The sequence below is a fragment of the Arvicanthis niloticus genome, chromosome 2, assembly GCF_011762505.2.
Source record: "Arvicanthis niloticus isolate mArvNil1 chromosome 2, mArvNil1.pat.X, whole genome shotgun sequence".
Taxonomy (NCBI): domain Eukaryota; kingdom Metazoa; phylum Chordata; class Mammalia; order Rodentia; family Muridae; genus Arvicanthis; species Arvicanthis niloticus.
Window position 1 is genome coordinate 93721322 of NC_047659.1, and position 10078 is coordinate 93731399.

Below are 10078 nucleotides of genomic sequence, written 5' to 3' on the forward strand. Positions count from 1 at the left end.
CCACCAGCTTCAAATGCTAACAACCCTCGCACAAACAATTCCCATCCACGCATACACCGGCTCCCAGCAGGCCCACGCAGCCCTCACAGCTGCACTGCTTTCTTGCGGAAATCCCTCAAGCTACACCCTGGGTTTGTCAATCAGTTTGTGACAGAATAAAACCAGACAAGTCAATAAATCAAGTGAGAAACAGGTCTAATGTTGTCTACAACCAGCTCCTTACCTTTTCAGGGCCCCGATACTGGTCTGATGATGCCCAGGGGCCTGGAGTTTTGTCTTAGAACAGAAGCAGCAGATTGTTCACCAGAAGTAGAGCCAACAACTCTCTGTCTCTTTTGTCTCTCTGTCTCTCTCTGTCTCTCTCTCTCTCTCTCTCTCTCTGTCTCTGTCTCTCTCTCTCTCTGCTGGGAGAATTGTCTGCTTTACTGTGGTACTGGCTCTACACACTGTCTCTGTGCTTCCTCACTCTCTTCCAGTTGCTTATGGTTGTTTTTAAGACTTCATACTGTAGTAGGCCAGGCATTCCCTGTAAAAGCTCAATCTGCTCTACTCTGGCCCAGTCTCCAGAGAGGGTTGAACAATCTGACTTGACTGGCATGTACCACCTTTGTGAGACTCAGGTGAACCTCCAAAGAGGACTGATTCCGAAGCTGAGAAAGAAGGATGTGATGGGAAAACATGAAATCCATTATTCTTATCATTCCAGATTGCAACTATGTTAAATTTCTGCCATGTGCAAATTCTAATGTCATGTATTCTCAAACAGTAATGTGACCCTTGATCTGGGGTGTGTGTGTGTGTGTGTGTGTGTGTCTTGTTACATTGTAGACTGCCCTTTTTAGGTTTTTTTTGTTTTTTTGTTTTTTTGTTTTTTTGTTTTTCAAGGCAGGGTTTCTCTGTGTAGTCCTGGCTGTCCTGGAACTCCTTCTGTAGACCAGGCTAGCCTCGAACTCAGAAATCCGCCTGCCTCTGCCTCCCAAGTGCTGGGATTAAAGGCATGCGCCACCACTGCCTGGTGTAGACTGCCCTTTTTGATAAAAACGTTGTTGGACTCCAACTGCATATTGGATAGCAGGCCTGTAAAAGACTCTGAGAGCTTTCACTTCACGGCGTCTAATAGAGAACATAAGAGGTTTACATTCCAGAATGTACAGTTTAAAACATTAACTAATGATGCAATGGTAAACACAAGAGATAACAGGTTCTTGATATTCTAGTTAACTCTTAGGAGAAGGTCTCCACACTCACCCAATGGGAGAGGACAGGAAAGGCACTGGACAGGAGTCAACAGCTCTAAGATCTAGCCAACTCTTGGGCCAAGACCATGCCCTGGTCCTATCCTAGAAAGGGTGAGAGGAGTTGTTGTGCAGATTAAGGGTAATGAATGACACAGACTCAGCCCTGGCTATATGGCCCTGCCTAGCCTGGTAGCCACCTTGCAATCTGGTCTAAGCTCAGACTCATGATGCTCCTGTTGTCTCAAGCTTTCCCAAGTTCTGGGATTGCAGGTATGAGCCACCACATTAGTGGTATTTGCTTCAAAAAATATAAAATGATGGGTGGCAGTGGTGGTGGTGGTGGCAGCAGCGGCTGTGGTGGTGACATGTGGTGGTTTGAATGAGAATGGTCCCCATATGTTTGTTGAGAAGGATTGGGAGGTGTGGCCTTGTTGGAGGAAGTGTGGCTTTCTTGGAGGAGATGTGTCACTAATGGCCTGGTCTCCACCCACCTCCTCTCTACCCGCTGCTGGTGAATCAGGATGTAAAGCTCTGAGCTACTTATTTCTCCAGCAACATGCCTGCCTGCCTGCCACCATGCTCTCAGCCATGATGATAATGGGCTAACCCTCGGAAACTATAAGCAAGTCCTCAATTGAATGCTTTCTTCTATGACCATAATCCTAGTAATTGGGAGGGTGAAGCCACTGGATCAGAAGTTCAAGGACATTGTTTGTTAAGGAGTTTGAAGCCAGCCTGGGCTGCCTGAATCCCTGTCCCACAAAACAAAAACATACCTGTAGTGCTGGGTATGGTGGTACACCACTTTAATCCTAACATTCAAAGGCAGAGGCCAGAGACAAAACATTGTAATTACAGTGGGCATGCCTACAATCTAGCTCTCAGAGGCTATAACAGGAGTCCCTTAATGAATTCCAATTCATCTTGGGAGACTCTCTCACAAAAACCTAAAAGGCAGGAGCTGAAGAGATGACTCAGTAGCTAAGAGCACTTACTGCTCTTCCAGAGGACTGACTTTGTCCAGCACCAACAGCAGGCAAGTCCAGCTCCAGGGGATCCCATACCTTCTAGCTTCTGTGGAATCCAGTGTATATGCAAGTGTATGCATGTACAGGCACTCTTTTGTGTGCACACACACAGACACACACACATACACACACACAAATGAAGGCAAAAAATACCTGCACATAAAAAATAAATAATTTTTAAAAGATATTTGAATATAGGCCTAAAAATAAATGCTAAGAGAAAGAGAAGCTTCCAGCAGAAAGATAAGACACACCCAAAAGCATGAGTGTAGGCTTCAAAGAAGACCTGAAGAAGCAGGACATCCCCAAGTGTGGGTGCAGGCTGTGCTAGGCTCCTCGAGAGCCGTGCTCGTTGCTTTGTGTTTAGGTTTGTTCGTTTGTTTGTTTTGTTTTGTTTTTTACAATTATCATATATAGGATTTTGGAGGGTTTTGAAGTTACCACATTCAAAGAGTTGCTAAGAAGTCCAAATGAGACCACAAGGTGCTTCCTTAGGGTCCCTGATAAGACTATAATTGATAAGGTAAAAGCATAGCTCCCAAGGATACAGGGATGTAGGATGGCTCTGCTATAGCAAAGCTATCAGTCCTGTTACGGTTCATTGGAGAGAATGAATGAGGGCCCACCCAAGGTCATATACATCCAGAACTTAAGCCTGTTATTACTTCAACATAAAACATCTATGTATGACCAGGAGCATACAAAGGCAGGCAGGCAGAGCAGCCTTTATGTTGGAATCTTTTAACATTAAAAAAACAGTGTGTGTGTATGTGTAGGTTAGAGTTGCTTCTCTCCTTCCACAATTCTACCAGGAATTGAACCTAGACTGTTATTAGCCTTGGTGGTAGGAACCTTTAGAAGCTTCAATTAGACTCTGGAATGAGGAAAATCTTCTGCTTTCCTATGCCATCATATAGTTCTTGGTTTTTTTATGCTCCCTCAAGATTTGGATAAATGAAATAAAGGATAAAGTGCCATTCCAATCCAGGAGGCATTGGAAGTCTAGCAAAGGAATAGAGGTGGAGCCCAGCATGACAGACAGACAGTCTTCACAGGGGCGAGGGGTGGCCCAGCATGACAGACAGACAGTCTTCACAGGGGTGAGGGGTGGCCCAGCATGACATACAGATAGTCTTCACAGGGGTGAGGGGTGGCCCAGCATGACATACAGACAGTATTCACAGGGGTGAGGGGTGGCCCAGCATGACATACAGACAGTATTCACAGGGGTGAGGGGTGGCCCAGCAGCTAAGAGCACTTGTTGCTTTTGCAGAGGGTCTGGATTCAATTTTCAGTAAGCACATGGCAGCTCACAGCTGCCTATAAACTGCAGGAGGTCTGATGTTCTCTTCTGGTCTCTGGGGGCTCCTGCACACACATGGTGCACATACACTCCCGCACACATAGACATCCACATAAAATAGATGTATTAAACCATTTTTCAACCTGAGTGTTATAGCTCTTATGCACCTTTAATCACAACATTCTGGAAGCAGAGGCAGGCAGGTGTCTGTGAGTTTGAAGTCAGCCTGGATGAGCCTCCGACCAGCTAAAGCTACACTGTGAGATCCTATTAAAACAACAACTACTACTACTGTTAGCATTCTATCTAAACTGTCAGGTATGCTCCTCCCCACAGTTACCTGGCAACAGCCAGGTAGGCCTGGTCCACTATAAAAGGGGCTGCTTGCCCCCTCCTCTCTCTCTTGCTCTCTTGCCTTCTTGGGCGCTTCCCTTCCCTTCTCCCCTTTCCCATTTCCTTCCCCCTCTCTCTACATGGTCATGGCCGGCCTCTACTTCTCTACTCTCTCTCTCTGCCTTTCTCTGCCTCTACTACCCTCCTAACTCCCCTCCCCATGCCCTGAATAAACTCTATTCTATACTATACTGTTCTGTGGCTGGTCCCTCAGAGGGAAGGGATGCAGTGGCATAGTGCCTGAGACATCCCCTTTCCCCATACCTCACCACACACCCACAGAACACATATTTTCTCCCTCTTTATCTTTTTGTTGTTGTTGTTGTTGTTTTGGTTTTTCGGGACAGGGTTTCTCTGTATAGCCCCTGGAACTCACTCTGTAGACCAAGCTGGCCTCCAGAGAACCTGGGTTCAGATCCCGGCACTCATATGGAAGCTTTTGATCCTTTGTGACTCTAGTTCCAGAGGATCTCACATCCTCTTCTGGCCTTCACAGGTACCAGGCATGCACACGGGGCACAGAAGTACATGCAAGTGAGAGACCTACACACATTTAAAAAACAAAAAAAACCCCAAACCAACACCATTTTTCAGGCTCTGCAGTTAGGAACACTTGCTGCTCTTCCTGAGGACTGAGTTTGACTCCTAAATTTCATGTTCAGTGGCTCACAGCTATGTGTAACTCTAGCTCCAAGGCGCACCTAACACTGTCTTCTGGCCTCCATAGGCAACTACACATACATGCTTCTCTCTCTCTCTCTCTCTCTCTCTCTCTCTCTCTCTCTCTCTCTCTCTCAAATAAATAAATATTTAAAAAATCTCTGTGTGCTATATTCTCATCATTATAGTTCCTTTTGATGCCCAAAATCTCCCAATTTGGCCAGTGAGAGAGAACCTTCTCAAGAGGTGCCTATATAGTTTTACCTGACCTTAGCAATCTTTTCTCTTCTCCTTCTCAAATATCAATTAAAAATAAATAAATAAAAATACAGGTGCCAGGCCATGGTGGCGCATGCCTTTAATCCCAGCACTTGGGAGGCAGAGGCAGGTGGATTTCTGAGTTCGAGGCCAGCCTGGTTTACAGAGTGAGTTCCAGGACAGACAGGGCTACACAGAGAAACCTTGTCTCGAAAAAATAAACAAACAAAAACAGGTGTTTTGCCTGTTTGTATGTCAGTGTACCACTTGTGTGCAAGGAGAGGTGTTTGATCAAGGTGTTGGATCCTGTTACAAATGGTTGTGAATCATTGTGTGGGTGTTGAGGATCAAACCCACGTCACTCTAAGTCACAGAACCTCTCTTCCTCATTGGACCATTTTCTTTTTGGCCTACAGTTTTGGTCAGCTCACTGTTTAAAAAATTAAATCAGCTTCCAGGGTTTAAAATTATGGGACATCTTGCACAAAACTTCAAGTTCCTGTCAACTCCTAAAACACCAGAAAGTCTGGCACACCGGGTTTACATTCTCATCAAATCAAGTGTCAGAGGATGAGTAGCTAGGGTGCCTTCAAGTGGATTCACACTGTCAGAGACGGTCTCAGGGTTTCATTGAAGCTCCAAGCTCTTACCACTGACTTTCACTTTTCTTACTGTCTTGTCCCTTTGAAGGCTGAGAAAAAATGAAAGGCAAAGAAGAAGGGAGTGAAGAGAGTAAAGGAAGGAGGAAAGGACTTTGTGTTACTGGAAAAACAAGAGGGTACCTTTTTTTGTAGAATCACACAGTCTCTCTCTCTCTCTCTCTCTCTCTCTCTCTCACTCTTCCTCTCTCTCAATTTATTTTATGTATGTGAGTACACTGTCGCTGTCTTCAGACTCACCAGAAAAGGTCATCAGACCCCATTGCAGATGGTTGTGAGCCACCATGTGGTTGCTGGGAATTGAACTCAGGACCTCCAGAAAGAGCAGTGCTCTTAACCACTGAGCCATCTCTCCAGCTCCTTTATCTTATTTTATTTTATCTTATTTTTTAGACTATCTCTTTAATATGAAAACAATGTGATTCTATACCGAAAGAACATAACGGTAAAGCTAAATCTTGATCGTGAAGCATTGCTACTCATTTAATTGACTGTAAGAAATCCCCTGAAGCTAGGCACTTATGTATATCTGTAATCTCAACTACTCTAGAAGCTCAAGGACTGAGCTTGAGGCTAGCCTAGCTATGGAACAAAGCAAGATCCTGGGGGTGGGGAGAGGCAGAAGCCAAAAAAGCCAACAAACAAACCAAACTCAAAAAACAACCCTATTCATTCATTTTTGGAGCTAGTGTGGCAGTATACTCCTGCAATCTCAGTACTTGGGAGGCTGGGGCTGGAGAATCCCAAGGCAACTTTGACAGTCAAATGAGTTCAAGGCCAGCCTCAGCTATATGCGACTCATGCCAAAAACAAAACAAAACAAACAAACAAAAAAACCTAAAAATTTAGGCGGAGCTGTGTGTGTTTGGGGCACATTCACGGTCAAGATTTAGTCAACACATCCGAATGGTGGTGCATAGCTGTGATCCCAGCACTGGGAAGACTGAAGCAGAAGAATCACAATGAGCTCCTGAGGAGAAAGCTTAGGGGTTAGGAGATCTAGCTGTTCTTGCAGAGGGTCCAGGTTCAGTCCTAGCGCTCCAGTTCTAGGGTGTCTGCCGACTTCTTTTAGCCTTCCTGGGTTCGCAGTATATATGTAAGCAAAATTCTAATGCATATAAAACTAAATATTTTTAAAAGATCTTAAAAATAAAAACAAAAGCCTAAAGGAATGCAAGCAACAAAAACAAAAGCCAGAGTAAAACACGCAACAAAAAGGACTCAGTGGATCCTGCCTGCAATGTGCTTGCAATTTTTCTAACTTTAGTGGCTTAGTTTCAATTCTATCTTTCTTGGCAATAAGAGATGAGAGTGGAGGGCTTTCAAGTAGACTGCCCAGACCGTTTCCGCTTCTAGTCTCCAAATTCGCGTCTTAATGGATCATCTCTTTCTTCTGCTCTACCACACTAAACTGTCCCCTACTGGCACTAGTTGGGAAGGAGGGGCGGGAGGCGGGGGATGCCAGGAAGACAGGCCTCGAGATGGATGGAGATTCCCTCAGTGTGAGTACTTTTACCCACTTAGGCAAATCTGTCATCTACCTCGTATTCTGTTCTCACATCATCATTTTTGGGGGAGTTCAAGGTAGCGGTATTTTATGTAAGAAGAGGAATATCTTCACACGTATGGCTACGTAAGTATTTGTTACACTACGACTATCATGGCAAGATAATGGCACTGGAAAATGGCAATAATTGGTGGATGATGTGAAGAATGAGAAGGAACGTTTCAGTTAGACTTGGGCACATGCAGCCTACAAACGAACGACGCGATTTATAAAAATAAAAACGGAGGTGCGGGAAATCCATCCCTACAAGGTCACAGGGGCGCTGTTTCGATCGTGTTGAATGGCTTAGACAACGGCTTTTCAGAAGGAAGGGATTAGAAACTGTTCGATCTGAAGCCGTAGTCAGAGCGTTAAAGAATTCTTAGATGCAGCGATCGTTGGAGAAGCTCGATTTTCAAAGAGAAAGAAAAAAAAAAATTAACAGTGGTTCTTGTAAAAACATGGAAATCCAAGAAAAAAACAGGAACCCCTTGCCGTGCCATTGTTGCCACAATGCCGTGACTCGGATTCGAACCGAGGTTGCTGCGGCCACAACGCAGAGTACTAACCACTATACGATCACGGCGAGCTACCAGGGACCTGTAATATTTCGCTTCTGAATATTCTCTTCAATACGCATAGGCCTTCCCACTTCCTGCGTCACTAAATGACCCATCTATTGGGCGGGACTCCAACCTAGCGTAGCTTGCGATGCGCAGGCGCATTACGTTCTTGTTGCTAACCAGGCTTCACTTTAGTTCCTTAGTCGGGGGCAAAGTCGTCGCTTGCGAGAGGTATGGGGGGTTGAAGGTGGGGGAATTGTTGGGCGGAGACCTCCTGAGCATCCGGGGACCCGAGGTGACTGTCTGGGGAAGCCGGTCTCCAGTGCCTGAACCCTTGCCAGTGGACTCTGCAGTTCTCGGGCCTGCAGAGTCGTTCCCTGTTGAGTCTCTTGGCTGCAGATCCTCTCCCACCCCTAGCAGCGACCCACCGGGACCTTTGCTGAGGGTGCGGATGCCCTGGGTACTGAGTTAGCTGGATGGACAGAATTCAACTGAATGCCGGTCAGCTTCCGCTTTCCGCCACCATGACTTCTCTCTTTCTTGCACTCTCTCCCACTCCTGGATGGCTAAATCCTCTCTCCTTGATGCTCCCGCTCGGCTTTGCGCCCACTTCTGACCCCACTGGGCGGCAACTGGGACTCGGTCCGGTTTTCTTCTTGTCCATCAGCGCGCCCGCCCACATGGCGTCTAGCCTATGAAGGCTTCCACAGAGAGGCAGTAATATTTGCCAAACCAAGAATGTGCCAGTGATTTCTAACAAGAGAGTTAAAAGTGGCCACCCTTAACCCTCCACTGCAGAGCCACTAGAGATCTCGCTAAACACCAACCAAATCCTTTCACTATTTCACGTCCCGGACTGCAGTACATCCGCCTGCTTTTCCTGCTCACGCGGCTTTCAGTGTCGTCTCCCGCCCTCAACGACTGGCGCCCATTCACTCAACAGGTTCTTGAGGAGCGCTAGCTGTCAGCCAAGCCAGGCCCTAGAGCACTGTGGGAGCGGGCAGGGCCTTAAAATGACCCAGGGAGAACATTTAGGAGAGGAATCACAACAGTGCCTTTTCATGATTGTGTTCAACCCTTTGTACATTATTAAATTGCTGGTTGACAGATTCCCATTCTACTTGTAAAAGCTATCTCAAAGGTTACACCCTCTGCGGAGCCTCTTCTTTTCATCACTTCGGCGTCTACTCCAGTGCTTTGATGGAAATTTGTAAAAAGTCAAAGATGTATAGGAGACTAAGACAAACCACCGTATTTTTATGAAAACAGTAACATTTGTACATAGCACTTTTCTGGCTGACGCAATTCTCTGTAAACACCATCCCCATGACAAACTGAAAGCCTCGGAGCTCCTGTAGTCTAATTTAGCCCGCGCTGGTATAAACTCTGCTCTCAACTATCACTTGTTTGAGGTCCATTCTCTACAATGTTAGCTACGTATTAAAATGGAGCAGAAGAACAAAACGCAGCTCCCTTGCCGTGCCATTGTTGCCACAATGCCGTGACTCGGATTCGAACCGAGGTTGCTGCGGCCACAACGCAGAGTACTAACCACTATACGATCACGGCGAGCTACCGGGAACCTAGGGTCAGGGTTCCTTACTTGATCTCTTCTGTATTGGATGCCCCGCCCCTCTGCGACGTCACTGGGTTGCTGGCATTTGTTTCCGCCTATCATCAACGGCGGGACTTACGAGTGTGCGCAGGCGCTTTGGTTTCCTTGGTTAGATCTGCGCGCTGGCGGAAAGAAGCCCTCCGTTTCACAGCAGTGCTAACAGCGGCGGAGTGGGCCTCTTTTTTCTTTGTCCTTTTCTGTTTTCTTTTGAGTCAGGGTCTGATTCGGGGCAGGCTGGCCTCTAACGTCCCGAGTTTTAGGTTCCCAGGCTCCACCACGCTGGGCTTGCCAGGCATTTTCATGGGCGTCTTTTTTGTGGTGCGTTCCCAGGCCAAGCAGAAACTCGAGAAGACTGTAGCCAATCGTTAAGGTCAGCTGGGAGCCCTTGAAATACAGCAGCGGAGAGATAGCAGGAGATGGATCGTCCCTGTCTCAAGGGCCGCACTGGGTAGTGACTGCGGTGTGGCGTTCCGGTAGCTCGCCGTGATCGTATAGTGGTTAGTACTCTGCGTTGTGGCCGCAGCAACCTCGGTTCGAATCCGAGTCACGGCATTGTGGCAACAATGGCACGGCAAGGGCGCCTTTTTAGTGCTGGAGTAGTGGTGAAGTCGTAATGACTGGCTGGCTCATTCTGTTGCTCTTCCCTGTTGTTCATGCTGAAGGCATTATAATACGTGGTTAATTCTCAGAAACATATACATATATATATGCGCAATTGATGTTACAAGCCTGTCGGTTTAGGTACCTTGCTTTTGTTAATATCTCTGCGAGGTACTTTCATTTTCTAAGTCATATTTTAAATGTTAAACCATATT

The 10078-nt window shown here is 46.4% G+C and overlaps 3 non-coding genes across 3 annotated transcripts; 1 reads left to right on the forward strand and 2 right to left on the reverse strand.

The window, feature by feature from the left end:
• Positions 1-7599: 7599 nt before the first annotated feature.
• On the reverse strand, positions 7600-7671 carry Trnah-gug (transfer RNA histidin (anticodon GUG)). The gene has a single exon. It is a non-coding gene; the product is annotated as a tRNA-His (tRNA).
• Positions 7672-9145: 1474 nt separating this feature from the next.
• Trnah-gug (transfer RNA histidin (anticodon GUG)) lies at positions 9146-9217 on the reverse strand. The gene has a single exon. It is a non-coding gene; the product is annotated as a tRNA-His (tRNA).
• A 526-nt stretch (positions 9218-9743) lies between these two features.
• Positions 9744-9815, forward strand: Trnah-gug (transfer RNA histidin (anticodon GUG)). Its single transcript has one exon. It is a non-coding gene; the product is annotated as a tRNA-His (tRNA).
• Positions 9816-10078: the final 263 nt, after the last annotated feature.